The sequence below is a fragment of the Podarcis raffonei genome, chromosome 1 (genome assembly GCF_027172205.1).
Source record: "Podarcis raffonei isolate rPodRaf1 chromosome 1, rPodRaf1.pri, whole genome shotgun sequence".
In the NCBI taxonomy this organism is placed as follows: domain Eukaryota; kingdom Metazoa; phylum Chordata; class Lepidosauria; order Squamata; family Lacertidae; genus Podarcis; species Podarcis raffonei.
This window is the reverse complement of record NC_070602.1, coordinates 47961062-47976840: the sequence shown is the minus strand read 5'-3', so window position 1 is coordinate 47976840 and position 15779 is coordinate 47961062. Positions and strand designations below refer to the sequence as shown.

The following is a 15779-nucleotide window of genomic DNA, read 5'->3' as shown; positions in this document are numbered from 1 at the left end:
GTTTGATACAATATTGTATAACAAAACGCCTTATTTTCATAATTTCCTCTATTGGACTCCTCCAGCTAGGCAAAGACTTCTGATTCTGTGGATATTTCCATCTGTAATACCCTTCCTGGCACAGTTCCTTCTTCTTATGAGCCTTCTTGGCAAGGCAATAGCAATCAAGCCTTGCTTTCCATTCTGGCCTGGCAGCAGAATTATTAAAACTGTGGAGGCTTCTGGTGCAGGAAATTGTGCCATTTTCTTTGTCCTCATCCGAATTATTGCTTGGTGTCTGGCACCATGTCATGGAACCAGTCAGAATTGGTACCATATTTATTTATTATTTTCCAGGAAACAGCAAACACTGAGCAACAGCACATAGAGGACAGCAGCAACTCCCCCCCCCCTTCTTAGCATGAAGTGTACTTGGGAAGGAAGAGACTTTAGATATCAATGGAGTTGTGTGTCTGTGGATGCTGCAAAAGTATAGTAGTTACTATGGGGAAAGAAACAGGAATGAAAGGGTGCAGGCCAACTGAGTTTATAAAATTGGCTTCTTCATACCATGCCTGGATTCAAAAGAAGCCCCCCAAGTGGTTGTGTGAATTGGCCCCATATTGACCAAAAACAAAGGATAGTGAGAAACTGAAGTATCTGTTGTTTCTTTTCTTCTAAAACTTGGTGAAATTGCATTTGTTATTAGGGTTGTGCTTGAAATGATAAAAAGTGATCACCAAGGACAAGTCTCCTATAGCTTGTAACCTGCTGGTGCTAGTTAGACTGTAATTTGCAAAGACAGCAATATTCTAAAAGGGTACACCTGAAGCAATTCCCACAAAATAGTCTATCTGAAGCGTCACTGTCTTGGGAATATATAAGAGCAGAAGAGGTGGGGAGACTTAATTATTTACTTAAACAATAAATTGTTTTTCCATACAAAGGAAAGTTCTAAGGAATTCTGATTTTACTCATAAGCTTTGTTCTTAAAATTTAAATAAGATGGCAGAGTAGTAGTCAGGTTGCAATAATTTTTTTTAAAGGGTGAGGTTGAAGCCCTAAGGAGCGAAGCTGCAGGTGTCTTCCTCCGGGGAATTTATAATACCTGCTATTTGTTGCATACAGGGCCCATTTTAAAGCCAGTTCCCCCACGCACACAATTTCTGCTTCTGAAGAATGCGTAAGAGCCTGGAGGACGTGATCTCTGGCAATTAATAGCAGGATGGAGGGGGATGGGTGTGCTCACGGGAAAGGATCTTCCCTTTTCAATTTGAATGGTAGGATTTGAGTGAGAAACTTTATAAAATAATTTATGGAGATCTATATGATATAGCCTAGGAAAAATGTTTATATCTGTATGTAAAAAGAGAACCATGAGTTGGATCCAGAGATCCTATGAGTTGAGTTCTGGTCACGGCCAGGACTATCCTAAGTAACCAAACGCAGCTTTTGCAGATTTCATTTTCACCCTACATCCTCCTACACTGATCTCCTCTGAGGGGACCTTGTGGAACAGTCTTGGAGGTGGCACAGGAGCTTGTAGGGATAAAGTGGAATTAGTGGGAGTTGACTTTCCCACACACACTGTTTTAGCTGCATCCTCACTGATCTAATGCACATTTTCTCTGTCCTGTGTCTTAATGTGCATTGAGATATATGTCAGTGTAACCGTCCATACTGTTTTTAAGCAACCCAACATGGATAGTACTATACCAAGCTTTCCAAATAAATGGCATAAGTCAGATTCTATAGGAGAATAGTGGCAGATTTTCTCTTCAAACTTAAGGCTTCTAGATCAACACATTGCTGTAGCTCGTGTAGTTCAGATAAAAAAATAATCCAAAGTCTGTGCACCTCCCCACCCCCAAACCCTAAAATCAGTTTCCTGATAATGTAAAGTAAATATGGATATTTTTCCTTGTTTTCTACAATTTATTCTTCTACTCATACAATTTTTGATAATTCTGGTTTTGCTATGGTTCAGGAAAGACAAAGGACACTGAACCCTGCTCTTAAGATAGTACTAGAAATTTTGTTCCAGACACCTCTAAGTTTCTAAGATTACACCCAACATTAGCCACTTGCTGATCATAAGATCTAGAAACTTGATATTTAAAAAAATTATCAGGAAGCTGAATGCTGGGGTCACTGCTCCAATCTACATTCCTATGGAATGTTTTCTGCATTCCTATGGAAATTACCAGGACTAGCAAAAAGAAAGGGGATAGTGATAACTTTTTAAGTTATTTATTTCTCAGTTTTTAGAGAGAATCAACCAAGTGTTTAAGAAAAGTCCCTGTTAAGTTTGAAAGCAGCACAATCTCCTGATTATTTCAATATATGTATAGCTGAACAAGGGGGCAGGTGAAGGGCCCCAACATCTTCACACAAGGGTTGATTACAGGCTGCAGCTAGCCTTTTGCTGTTGTGCAAATTTAATACAGTTTTAAGCAATTGCTTCAGATGTCCTTGCAAACAAAATGTTGCACAATGATTGTTAACTGACTCATATTAATATAGAAAAAGAGAAGTGAGGTTGTTAAGCAAGCTGCTTATGAGGCATGAGAGGTTGCAACCTGCTCTGTAAGTTCACACATATGTTTGGGTGTTTCCATATAAGTCAGTGAAGTGCTGTTGTAAATTAACAATAAAGGAAATGAATATTTTTGTTTAAAAACAAGGCAGAAAATTGAAGTGGAGGACTGCAAAAGGTATAACAGTATTTTCTTCCGAGTGTGCCTAAGGGGAAACCCTCTGAACTGCAACTATAGCGGATTGTATTCCGTGATGAAGCTTCTTGAGGAACCCTCAGAATAGAACATGTCTATCCATTTGGGTGTGGTGCTTGACTGTTGGGGCAGCCCTTGTTTTGAGCTGTTTTCTAGAGACGGGCCCGTTCACTTCAAACATTTTTTTTAAATATGGATGTGGAGAACAAAGCTACCTCTTTTCAGAAAAGGCATGTCAAACTCTTGTAACCCACCAAGACCTTCTTTTTCTATAATGGTGGTACTTTAGCCCTGAATAATGTAGTGCTTCTTTTGAGACAGAAGTTTAAGGCTTACGGATCTTGGGGCAGAGGCTTGAATCACTCACTGGTAAATGAAAGGCTGAGTTTAGTCATACATTTATTATTATTAATTATTATTATTATTATTATTATTATTATTATTATTATTATTATTATCTCTCCCATGACCACAGCCTGAAGAATTTATGACGTAAATTTATCACTGCAAACTCAGGGAGATATCTCTAGAATCCTATACATTACTCATCCCCCCCCCCGTCTACTGCTTTCCCTTGTGACTAACAGGGGTCAGCAACCTTTTGCAGCTGTGGGCCAGTCCACCGTCCCTCAGACCATGTGGTGGGCCAGACTATATTTTTTTGGGGGGGGAAAGGAATGAACGAATTCCTATGCCCCACAAATAACCCAGCGATGCATTTTAAATAAAAGGACTCATGTAAAAACATGCTGATTCCTGGACCGTCCGTGGGCCGGATTGAGAAAGAGATTGGGCCACATCCAGCCCACGGGCCTTAGGTTGCCTACCCCTGGACTAAAGTAGGAGAAAATGAAAATGAGAAAGAAAGAGGTAATGCAGGGATAGGGAACATATGACCATCCAGATATTAATGAACTGCATCTCCCATCATCCACTGAGCATTGGCCATGGTGGCTGCGGCTGAGGGAATCAAACAACATCTGGAGGACCACATGTTCCCCCATCCCTGGAGAAACGAAACAGACGGTTATGGGACAGGGTATTAGTGAATGAACTCAATCAGTAAAGTGTAACCGGTTCTAGAACTTAGAGCTGTCTTGTTACATAGAATCCTACATCTTCGCCCCTCCTCTCCATCTCCATAAGAAAGAGGACTTTTCCTTTTATACGAATACTGAAAATTTGGAGATGGTAGCTTATGCATTTCTACGGAGACGATGCCCCTTTGCAGCTGCAAACTTGGATAACAATACAATAAGGTAGGGATCAGAACCTAAGAGAGAGGCATTGGGACCTGATGCTACTAATAATAAACATTTGAGCTGCCCTGATTTTAAAGGAGGGCATGTTGATAACACTTCTACCAATAAAAGAAGAACAAATTCTGCTTCCTTAACTCCCTCCCTGGTGATTTTAGCACATTTTGGTCATCTTCCAGGTCAGATTGTTCCTCCAGTGACCTAATCTGGGAAGAATAGCTCCCCACATACCCAGACTGATCTTCTCTCAACCACAGGCAGCAAAATCATGTGGAGTTCCTGGCAAAGGGATTTCCATGTATTTTTTAAAAAGGAAAGAAAATATATTTTACTAGATAGTTTGTAGAGCTTTCTCTCTCCTAGAGATCCTGATTGGAGCACATTTAGGAATGGAGAGTTGAGGGCTTTTGTCCACATCTCAAGCCTGCCAACAATCGTATGGCAGCAAAGTCAGAGGAGGCCTTCCATCATTCCCGTATCTAAAGGCTCACTATATAAACCAGTGTTCTCAGAGCACTGGAATATTTATTGAGGAACCTTGCTCCCCCCCCCCCCCCGCCTTGGCCTAGTTAACCTGGTTGAGACTTAGAGTAGGGCCTTCTCAGTGTCAAACTCCTTACTAGGGAAACTCATATTAGCCCATCATTATGGGTTGGTTTGTTTTTAGATGGCAGGCAAAGGCATCTGGGGTGGAATTATTTATTACCTGTACAGTCGTACCTTGTTTGTTGAGCTTAATCCATTCCAGGAGTCCATTCGACTCCCAAAACTGTTCGAGAACCAAGGCGCAGCTTCTGATTGGCTGCAGGAACTTCCTGCACTCAATTGGAAGCTGCGGAAGTCCCACCAGACATTAGGCTTCCGAAAAACATTCACAAACTGGAGCATTCACTTCCAGGTTTGTTGCGTTCAGGAGCCAAAACATCTGAGTAACAAGGCGTTCAACAACCAAGGTACAACTGTACAGCAAAAAGATTCTAGAGAAATAGTTTTTAACATTGGTTTTATTGTGTTAAGTTCTGTTGTAAACTGGATTGAACAACAAGCTATTTCAAAATGCAGTGGATGAATTTTAGATATCAAATATTCCTAGGAATACAGTGGTACCTCTGGTTATGAATTTAATTCGTTCTGGAGGTCCGTTCTTAACCTGAAACCGTTCTTAACCTGAGGTACCACTTCAGCAAATGGGGCCTCCTGCTGCCGCCGCACCGCCAGCACGCGATTTCTGTTCTCATCCTGAAGCAAGTTCTTAACCCGAGGTACTACTTCCAGGTTAGTGGAGTCTGTAACCTGAAGTGTTTGCAACCCGAGGTGTTTGTAACCTGAGGTACCACTGTATATTTTTAGCTTGTTAAAAGAATGCTATTTTTTGTGCTAACCTGAGCAACTTGAACCTAGTGAGCCAACTGAAGTCAATGTAGTAAAAGGGTCCATCCTGCCAGTACCCTGTGCTCATATTTTGGAACCAAAACAACAACTGAATGAGTCAAACACAACCAGGCAGTTTAGCTTCTACCTCATCTGTGGGAACAAATGATTTTGTCCTTGTGGCTATGCTGAGCATTCTGTTTGGTGGTATTATTTGCTTATTCCCACCTGGGTATATTACACCAGACGAAACACCATTAATTGCTTCTGAAACAATGCAGAGAACTGTTTACACTAAGTTTCCTTTTCTAATTTTCTCCTTTTCACTAAGTATCCTAAGAGACAGAGCTGACCTTTGCCAGAATTACAAAGAGCACCCAGCTGGGTCTGTACACATTTCTTAGGAAACAGGTTGAGAACAAATCTGACTCACCGTCAGTGCTCTAGAAGCTATTACAGTAAATCCCCTTCTTCTGCTGACTTCAGCAGAACAGTTTCAAATCTGCATCATAGTTTAGGATGCAGCACCATAAGACTAAAGAGGTTTTTTTAAAAAAATTAAGGGTTGGGAGACAAACTCAAACAAACCATTAACCGGTGGCTCTGGGACCCTTAATTTATTGCACATGAAGTTTATGTCCAATTTTCTCTGGATTTGGGCCAAGGTTAAGAAATTTCCCTCAAATCAAATACCTTGACTTTCTCATTACAATTGGAAAGCAAGTAAGGATGGAGCCATTTTCAGATCTGGCCAGTGGAAACTACAGAAAAAGCAAAGAGAAATTTCTAGAAGATTGGTATTTGGCTAAAAGGTGACCTGTGCCTATGCAGGTGTGGCCACAGGTAAACTCTTTAGGCAAATGCTGCTTAGGACAGTTACTGTTCCTGCTATTTTATTATTTTTAACTAAAGAGTGTTCTTAATATCAGAATTCTTCCAGCTCCAATGTGATATATTGTGAGACACCACAGTTCCCAATTCTATCTCAGTATAGCATTCCTGTGTTGTTAACATGCATCTCTGATCATACATGTAGCCTTACATGAATATTTACTTGTATTGTCAATGGAAGCACACTATCCAAGATTTTGGGGCTACCTAGATAAGGCACAACCAAGGCCATCAGCTAATTTGCCTAATTGTACAGAGGAGAAGGAAGAGAGATAAAGAGAGAGAATTACTGCCGCTATGTGAGAGGGGAGGGCCCTAGGCTGCAATAGAGGCTATAGTGGGGCAAGCTTGAAATGTAAATGAGGTGGAATTGAGTATATGAGGGCAGAACAGAGAGGCAAGAGAAGAAGATCAAGGGAAATGAGAAAGTGAGATTGAAGCACCAATCTGTTCCAGAGAGGATAGAAGGAATCAGAGCTTTCGCACCAAGGTTCATGGTGACCTGGGAGTTTAAAGTTAGGACTGGATACCAAAGGTTCTAGGAGCGTCTTGCTACAAATCATGGGTGTCATGCTGCCTCTTCACTAGAAAACCGGACCACAGGTTAGTTTTCTCTTCCATATAGGTAAAGGCTGTGGTGGGAAGTAAAGGTAGGCATGTCTCCATAGGCTCACCTGAATGACCCATGGTATCAGTTTCCAACAAATTGGGTTCCCTTTCAAGCCTATGTTCACAGCCACAAGAGCTGGCAGCTTACTATGTAAATTTTAAAGTAGTAAGCTTTCTTGGGACCCTGAATTTTGCAACTAATACAACATTCTGGGCTTTTTTTTAGCCTTGCATGTAATCGCAAGATACACATAGTTGGGTATGTATAGCCATTGTACGTGTGATACTGTGAATGTTCTAAGTGTCCTTCTGATCTGGAAATACTTTTACATTCCTTCAGACTTAAGCATTTGCACAGTTATACGTTATCTGTCCATATTATTTCTCAATACATCTGCTGACTCTATGTGGCAATTTTCCCCACAGCAGCCTTTATAGCAGCAAGTCACTTAAATAACTTCCAGCTCCTTCCCTAAGCTTATGTTCTTTTTCCATTACATCTCTCATTCATTTTCCAAGCAATTCTGAATTCTCCTTTTTCCCTTTTTTTATTTAACACATAAATTAGTGCAAGTCATTGTGTACTATATATAGCCCTCCTGTCTGTTTTCCATATGCTTTGACCTTGGCATGCTTCTTTTCAGCATTCCAGCCTAATTCAAGTCCCCCTCTCTCCTCCTGCACGCATGCACTCTTTTTTTGTTTTTTTTAAAAAGGAAATGGACTATATTGAATTCAAGAACCAGATAACTGACAACTAAAGAAAAAGCACTGTTTGAGTACTGTTTTTTGTTTTTAAGTGTAGGGGCTAAATTACTGGCATAACAGTATATTTCTGGCATGTGACAGGAAGGCTGAGTGCTGGGGAACTGAATGGAAATAGAGCCTAGAACTAGCAACTTCCTGTGTTCCAGTGCACTGAGGTACAAAGTAGTAGCTGAGGAAGTGAGTATGTGCTCATACTGGCTATATAGCTGAGGAGAGTAAGTACTCATGCTAGCTACCGCTAGGAGGCAGCTTTCAAAAGAGGGACCAGTTTGATCTGAGCAGTGTAGGCCCAAGCGGCTTCTAGTGCTCTCCGCACTTATGACTCTGGTTTGCACCAACATTTATGTCTGGAGTCTCTGCCAGATTAAGCCTGGCCTCGTATCACCAGCCACATCAAGAGGCCAGGCCCAGTCCTCCATTGACTACCATCTGTTAGTGGCAGCCGAATTATCAAAGTGTGACTACTACTACATTGGGGGAAGGGAGGATTGATGCTGATGGGAAGCAGTGGGTCTAACAAACAGAGGACCAAGAAGGAAGGTTAAAAAGAAAATGCCTCAGAAAGGGATGGGTGGAAGAGGCTGAGGACTGTAGGAACCCTGGCAAGGAAAGGGTTGAGCATCAGAAGGTGTAAAAACTTCATACAGAAACTATGCAGAGGCTGGGAGCAGGCAAAACTGCTGAAGAGTCAAAGACTTCGCTCGCATCTCAAATAGTGTAATATTGCAGATAGAAGCATTTCCTGCCATTTTTAACGGGTTCCATTCTAATCAACAGTAGTATTACAGGCTGACAGCAATATCTATTTTTCTGTTATTTCTATTAAGAAAGGGATGTTTTCTCCATCTCTGGAAAGAAAGAGTTGTACTCTGTTTTGATGGAGAGGACAGATACGTGGTTTTCAAGGATTTTGATACAGAAGAAAGTGATAAAACAGTGTTTTCTAGCATTTTCTGTTGACGACAGGGTGAGTAGGGCTCAAAAGGCACAGTTAGTTTACAAATGAGTTCTTAAAGTTTTAGTACATTTACAGTTCAAAATGATGAGAAGAAAATAAGCTGCAATCCTATACACACTTACTTGGAAGTAAGTCTTACTGAACTTGGTGACTTCTGAGTAAACATGCACAGAATTGCCCTATTGATCTTGCATCCTTTGTGATGGCTAGAATGAGAAGAAAAGAGCATTCTCAGACTTTTTTTATATAAAAAGGTCAATATATTCATTTGCCGTGATAAATCTGTCTCAGAATGTATAATTTATGCCACATCAATAGAATTCTGGGCCCTTCCAAAATTTGTGGATTTTATCAGAACAGTACTGAGCTATTTGTGGATTTTCGCAGAACAGTTCTGATCCAAGATTAAAATTATCGTTTCCAGATGATTTACAGAAGGACTAGAATCATTTCTAGTCCTTGTTTTAGAAGTTTAAAAAACTCTAGCCTTGAACACCCCCACAAAGCTTATAAATGGCAGAAAGAATGACTGCTTTGCTGATCACCTATTTTAAAGGATCTATAATAGTTCCCTTCCCATATGTTCTCCAATGCAAGGAGTGTCACCTCCAAAACAACACAGGCCACTTTAGTCACGAAAGGATCACCCAGGGCATATTGCATAACCCTCTCAGAATCTTGCTTTTTGCGGGATGCTTTGATGGAGAGAGGGGTATGGAGGATGAAGATCACTTCCAGGCTAGAACAAGGAGCCCTATTGTTTGCCCAGCTCTGTGTTGGTTTTTGTTTTCTCTCATTCATTACAGCATGATCAGATCACAGCTGGCCTAAGGATATGCTTTCCAGTATGTTTAAGATTTGGAACAGTCCCAGGTTTCAGGAACACATGGCAGGGAAGAGAGGGCATCTGTGATACTGAGTGGAAAGCAAATTTCTGCTTTTCTTTTCTCCTTCAAGAAGCTACAGATTCTGATTGGCTGGCAGTCCTAGGCAGTGAAAAAAGGACAGTTAACTGTCAAGTGTGGAGAAAGAACGCCAGTTGGGAAAGTCAGTTGATGATGGCTAAGACCAGTAAAAGCTGAGGCAAAGTGGGATAGCTGAGGTCTAAGCTAGTCCTGCCCAGTGTGATAACTATACTTTGCTGGTCAGTATCAAAGGAAGGGAGCCAGTGGCTGTATTAGACTAACAGGCTGTCGATGTGTAAAGCTAAACTGTCCAGGCAGTCATAAGTACACCTGGAGGAAATTTGGTGTCAGAAGCAGATTGTATCCAGTTACTGGACCGAGTTTTGAGTGAATTTGGCTGGGTTAGAGCTTTAGGTAATTGGACCTGAAGTAAATGCCTCTGATAGGCAGGTTTCAGCATCCAAATCTATTGAGTTCTTAGAAACAATAATCAAGACCCTATAGTAAACGTCAGTATTTTAATGTACAAAATATCCCTTTAATGAACCATCTTAGCTAATAGTTCATTCTTTCTCCAGTGTGGGAGTCAATCTCACACCTAAACCTATTATACTAAGCTACTAGGAGGTTTTAAAAGCATTCTAAGGGAATGGGTCACAGCAAAAAAAAAAAAAAGTCACCACAGAATTCTGAATTATTGTAGCAAGGAGTTCCATAGAACTTGAACAATAAAAATTAAAGAAGCACTAATACCTAAATGTGTATTTATACAAAGTGGGACTGAGGAAACATTTCCCCATAGGCCTTCAAAAGGCCTAGTAAAGAGTTGCCAGGAGAAACACACCTGGCCAATTGTGCTCAACAAAAAGTGGGGAAATGGAAAAAAAGAACTTCCTTTCTTTCTAATTTTCCCTAATCCTAAATAGTGTCATAAAAAATAGAAAAGTTATACTCATATAGCCAGTCTCTTGCTTGACTATTGCTGAGTTAGTTTCTCCTGGACCTATTTACTGCTGAAAGGGGATTCCTTTTTGGCATATGGTTTCTGAAATATAAACACGAGCAGCAAAGAATGCCTGGGGTGAGAGGGTAGAGAGAGGCACGAGGCAGGGAGGTGCTGGTACAGAAGAAATTCACCCTACCTGCAATTTGCTTGCTGGAGTTTATATCTCCAACTGGAAAATCACAAGCTGCCAAAAGAAAAGAAAAGAAAAAAGGAAAGAAAATAATGCCGTGATGGTCTCCTCTATTGGGCAAACTTGAATTGCTTAAATGAAACAAATGAAGTTTTTTAACTCCACCAAGACTCTTCATCTAGGATAAATTGTTAAGAGTAAAACTAAAAGCTCTTTGAGTTTCTGACTTTTAGAAATGGTAGTGTCACTTGATTGTTCTGAGAGCAAAGGGTGAAAATTTAGGCTAAGAAGTTAAGAAGAGCCCTGCTGGATTAGACTAAAGCCCCATCTAGTCCAGCATTCTGTTCTCACCGTGGCCAACCAGATGCCCATGGGCATGCAACAGCCTTCTCCTGCTGGTGTTCTCTATCAACTAATATTTAGAGGCATATTGCCTGATACCTTCTGATAGATTTATGTTTGCCCAATCCCCTTTGAAAGCTGTCCAAGTTGGCAATCATCACTATATCTTGGCAAAGCTTCCTCCAGAATTTAACATGTCTTGCACAAGGAAGTATTTCCTTTTGTCTATCCTGAAAGTTCAAGTAATACAAGAGAGGTAGAAATTATTATTATGTGCACCATTCACACCAGCGCTCCATGACCACTGAGATCATTCCTTATTAGGCTGTTTTAGAATCTCCCACAACCTCTTTGGAAGGTTTTTCCCCTTAAATACTTTTTGTACATCTGCAAACCTTGGGGTTTCCCTAAGCATGGTGCTATCTCCCTCTATTTTGTGGGTCATGTCATTTTGAGTCAATATGGATACACACTCAGAGAACTGAGTACCTTTATTAGTGTATATTATGACAGAAGTGGCAAAAAGACAGAACATCTTCCCCCTTCTGCTCAAACATATTGTGGGGTGCATATTGCTGAAACATTTTGTGGAGAAATATTGTATGGTGGGTGAAATTTAGTCAGACCATACACAGAAATCCCTGAACTCACTTAAGAGGTATTTGCAGCGAGCCCAGATAAATGAAGTTACAGGTAGGTAGCCGTGTTGGTCTGCCGTAGTCGAAACAAAATAAAAAAAATCCTTCCAGTAGCACCTTAGAGACCAACTAAGTTTGTTATTGGTATGAGCTTTCGTGTGCATGCACACTGCTTCAGAAGTGGTATCTGAAGAAGTGTGCATGCGCACGAAAGCTCATACCAATAACAAACTTAGTTGATCTCTAAGGTGCTACTGGAAGGAATTTTTTTATTTGTTTCAGATAAATGAAGTTAGCTTCCAGGGCTGATATTATACAGGACTACACTTGAAGTTCAAATAAGAAGTTGCTCTCACTGAAAAGCCTTCAGGTTTCAAAAGGAGGCACAGATGCTTATTAGTTCTTTGAAACATAACATTCGTTCAACATGAAAAGTTCACAAGGCTGTTTCAGCCTTCTAAAACCCATAAACCTGATCAGTATATTTATACCTCTGCAAACAGTGGCCTTGTTTATGTCAAAAAGTCCAAGGTTATCCTGATTTTACTATTTTTAATTTAGCTAGGAATAAGCAGAGGAGGAGGACTTAATTGCAAACAGACTGAACTTTATATAGGAAATGTGTATGCCCCTTGGGGGCACCTAGAAAGTGAAGGCCTGAAATTAAAACCATATTCCTTTCTCCCTCACTCCCTAAAGCATGTAAGCCTTGAATAATGGATTGCTGTTTGCTAGCATTATGTCCTGGTGGTTCTTCCTGCTCACTGTAACACTGGTCCCATTACTGCTGGGTTATTAGATGGTTCACAATCAGTACTACTTTTCTAAAAAAATAGGTGCTGTTTCTCACCAAGAAGTTGTTACATTTTTTAACAACGAAAAAGGAGGTGCCAGTACTGCATTACTCTTGAGTACCCCCTGGAGAGGAAAAAAGCACTGGTCACAACATGTTTAGAACCTAAAGGGTGTTCAAGAAAACTATAGAAAACTAGCAACCTTGTACCCAGCATTTCCCAGGAATTCTATGAAACCAAAAATTCAGTGTAATTCTGAAACCAATGGTTCATTGCATTTGTGAAAGGTTCAGACTGCCATCTTGATTCAAAATAACACCCAGTTGTATCCAAACATAGAGGAAAAACCTGCGTCTTGATCTCAGGAACCATCATGAAAAGCTTGGTTACGATCTCTAAGGTGTCCAAATGCACAGTGGCTGGACAAACAAGCTTTCCACAATATATAGTAGATATATTTTAAAAGTTCAAAGACAAATTATAAACTGAAGTACAATATATCTTACTGATCCAAAAGTTGGCTAGTTGTCTGAGTTTGGCATGTGAAATTCACACACACACACCCCCATCTCACTGAATTTGTGCCTTTGCCTCTCCACTCCCAATTCTTTCCATCTGCACACAACCCTCGTGATTGCCAAGCCGTATATGAGGCTTTATATAGTTAAAGCTATGGTTTTCCCAGTAGTGATGTATGGAAGCGAGAGCTGGAGCATAAAGAAGGCTGATCGCCGAAGAATTGATGTTTTTGAATTATGGTGCTGGATGAGACTCTTGAGAGTCCCATGGACTGCAAGAAGAACAGACCTATCCATTCTGAAGGAAATCAGCCCTGAGTGCTCACTGGAAGGACAGATCGTGAAGCTGAGGCTCCAATACTTTGGCCACCTCATGAGAAGAGAAGACTCACTGGAAAAGACCCTGATGTTGGGAAAGATGGAGGGCACAAGGAGAAGGGGACGACAGAGGACGAGATGGTTGGATAGTGTTCTCGAAGCTACGAACATGAGTTTGATCAAACTACGGGAGGCAGTGAAAGACAGGAGTGCGTGGAAATGTAAAGAAAAGGAAGGTACATTTTTTCACCTCTGGTGGACGTGCCCGAAGATTAAGGCATTCTGGGAAATGATTTATAATGAACTGAAAAAGGTATTTAAATATACTTTCCCCAAGAAACCAGAGGCCTTTCTCTTGGGTATTGTCGGCCAGGGGGTGTTAAAGACAGATACAACTTTTTTTATGTATGCTACAACAGCAGCCAGAATACTCATTGCAAAGTACTGGAAGACACAGGATCTACCCACACTGGAAGAATGGCAGATGAAGGTGATGGACTACATGGGCTTGGCAGAAATGACGAGCAGAATCCGAAACCAGGGAAGAGAAGCGGCGGAAGAAGAATGGAAAAAGTTCAAGGACTATTTAAAGAAATACTACAAAATTAATGACAGTTAGAATGATGTTGGATTAAAATAAATGGTTACTATTAGTAACGGTTAAGACAAAGAGAATAAGGATGATTAACATAAATTGATAGTAAAATAAGGGAAGATTCGCTGAATAATTATAAGAATTTGGAATACAGAAACGGGAGGCAAGAGGAAGTCGAGGAAGAAAGGTTTAAGAAATTAGGATATGAAATGGTACCTGTTTTTTGTTCTGTTATTGTTTGTTGTTTGTTTATGTATGTTTTGTTTGTATTAATATAAAAATTGTTTAATAAAAATATTATTAAAAAAAAAAAAAGACAGGAGTGCGTGGTGTGCTGTGGTCCATGGGGTCAAAAGGAGTTGGACACAACTAAACGACTAAACAACAACAACATATGAGGCTTTCCCCTGGCTCACTGTCTTCTTGGTGTCTCCTTCATTTTGCTTGCTCCCTCTTCAGGTTTCTTGTTGGCCCTGTTCCTAACTCCCTCTTCCCTACTCCTTCAACCCCAGTGGGTCTTGCCTCAACTATCTCTGCAGCCCTCCCTCCCCTTTTCTGCATACTTTTCCATCAATAGGATGCTCTCCAAGTATTCAGTCTGGTGGGGGGCAGAAGTTTAAAGAGAAAGTATCCTTCCCTGCTAGCTACCTATTAAAAAATGGAAGGTGGGGAAGCCCAGAGAAGGCTCTCTGATGAAGACAGTATATGGACAGGCACATATGGAGAGAGACCATGCTATAAAGTTTCCCTCCCCATTCCCTCTGCCTTAGGCACATTCAGGGGTGAACCTTACTTTCCCTGTCCACCTTCTACCAGGAAGACTCCCGCTCCATATCCCAATAGCCACATACTCAGGCCCCCCTGGCTTATGTCTTTGCAGCTGGTCATTTTGTTCAGTCAGCTTTGGAATGTTTCAGGATGGCTAAGCATCTACGATCTTTCACAGCATCTGCATTTGTTCAATTGAAGGTGGAATTGAGTGGCCTGCCCTCACAGATGCACAGATCTTGATGTGCGCCTCTGGTGTTGAACTGTGTTGAACTGACGTCAAGTGTGCGGTTTTTTAATATTTGTTTCTCCAGCTAACAAAATCACACACAGAAAACAAAGCAAAAGCGAAAGGCAAATAATACTCTAAAAACCCATAGCAGATTTGAAAGGTTGATACTGAGGTTTGAAACAGTATTTGTTGGTCTTAATGGTTTATTGCAATCTGCGGTGGGATTTATATTGAAATTAAGAGTGGTCTGTAATTTATATAATTAGCAAATAATACTTTCCTCCCATTCTTTTATGGTCTTTTGGTGCCCTGTCCCATGAGGATATGTGCTTCATCTTGGAAAACTTTATATTGACATTTGTGCTAAACTAGGCTCCATACTTCCAAAAGTCAGTCAGTTATATCTCTAGAATAATAGTTTTGCATTCAATATCATGTCAGAAAATGATCTGTGATACTTCAGAGAAGGACATTGTGATCTCTTCTCCTTTATACCAAGTTTTATTTCCATTCTCCCTTCCACATGCTAAACTTTGTTGTGCTCCTGGGTCCCATATTCCTTACTGCCTGTTCTGTTTCTACATTCTTATTTTGTATGTGAGTTTCTGGATTTTAAACAATCTGAGAAGTTGATGCAGAACACCAGAGACTTTTTGATTTATTGCTTGTACTCAAAAAGTACTAATTTTTTTCCAGTTGGGGGACAGGGGAGATAAAGATAGATGAAGAGCCTAGGGAGCAGAAAAGCAGCCAGAGAAGATTAGATTCAGTGTTGCTTGGCATGCCCAACATACTTTCTAGTTACAATAACAGTGACATTATTTCCCTTTACGTGCAGCAAGCTTACATTTGTTTTGTACCGACGCTTCTGCACATCACCATACTACATATTCCATGTCTGTTAGGGCTTCTAATAGCTGCTAATCAATTTGTACTTTATCCTATTATTGCAAATGATGGGTGGTG

At 40.6% G+C, this 15779-nt stretch overlaps 1 protein-coding gene and 1 long non-coding RNA gene across 6 annotated transcripts in view; one reads left to right on the top strand and one right to left on the bottom strand.

Annotated features, from left to right (window-relative positions):
* RAD51B (RAD51 paralog B) overlaps window positions 1–15779 on the top strand; it is a 293246-nt gene that overhangs the window by 243259 nt on the left and 34208 nt on the right. The window lies entirely within an intron of this gene.
* Window positions 1–15779, bottom strand: part of LOC128412353 (uncharacterized) — a 38412-nt gene that overhangs the window by 2259 nt on the left and 20374 nt on the right. The window contains exons 3-5 of the long non-coding RNA XR_008330058.1: window positions 9174–10662; window positions 8682–8773; window positions 3798–3942 (exon numbers count right to left, since the gene is read on the bottom strand). This is a non-coding gene — a long non-coding RNA (uncharacterized LOC128412353). The remainder of the gene's footprint in view (window positions 1–3797; window positions 3943–8681; window positions 8774–9173; window positions 10663–15779) is intronic.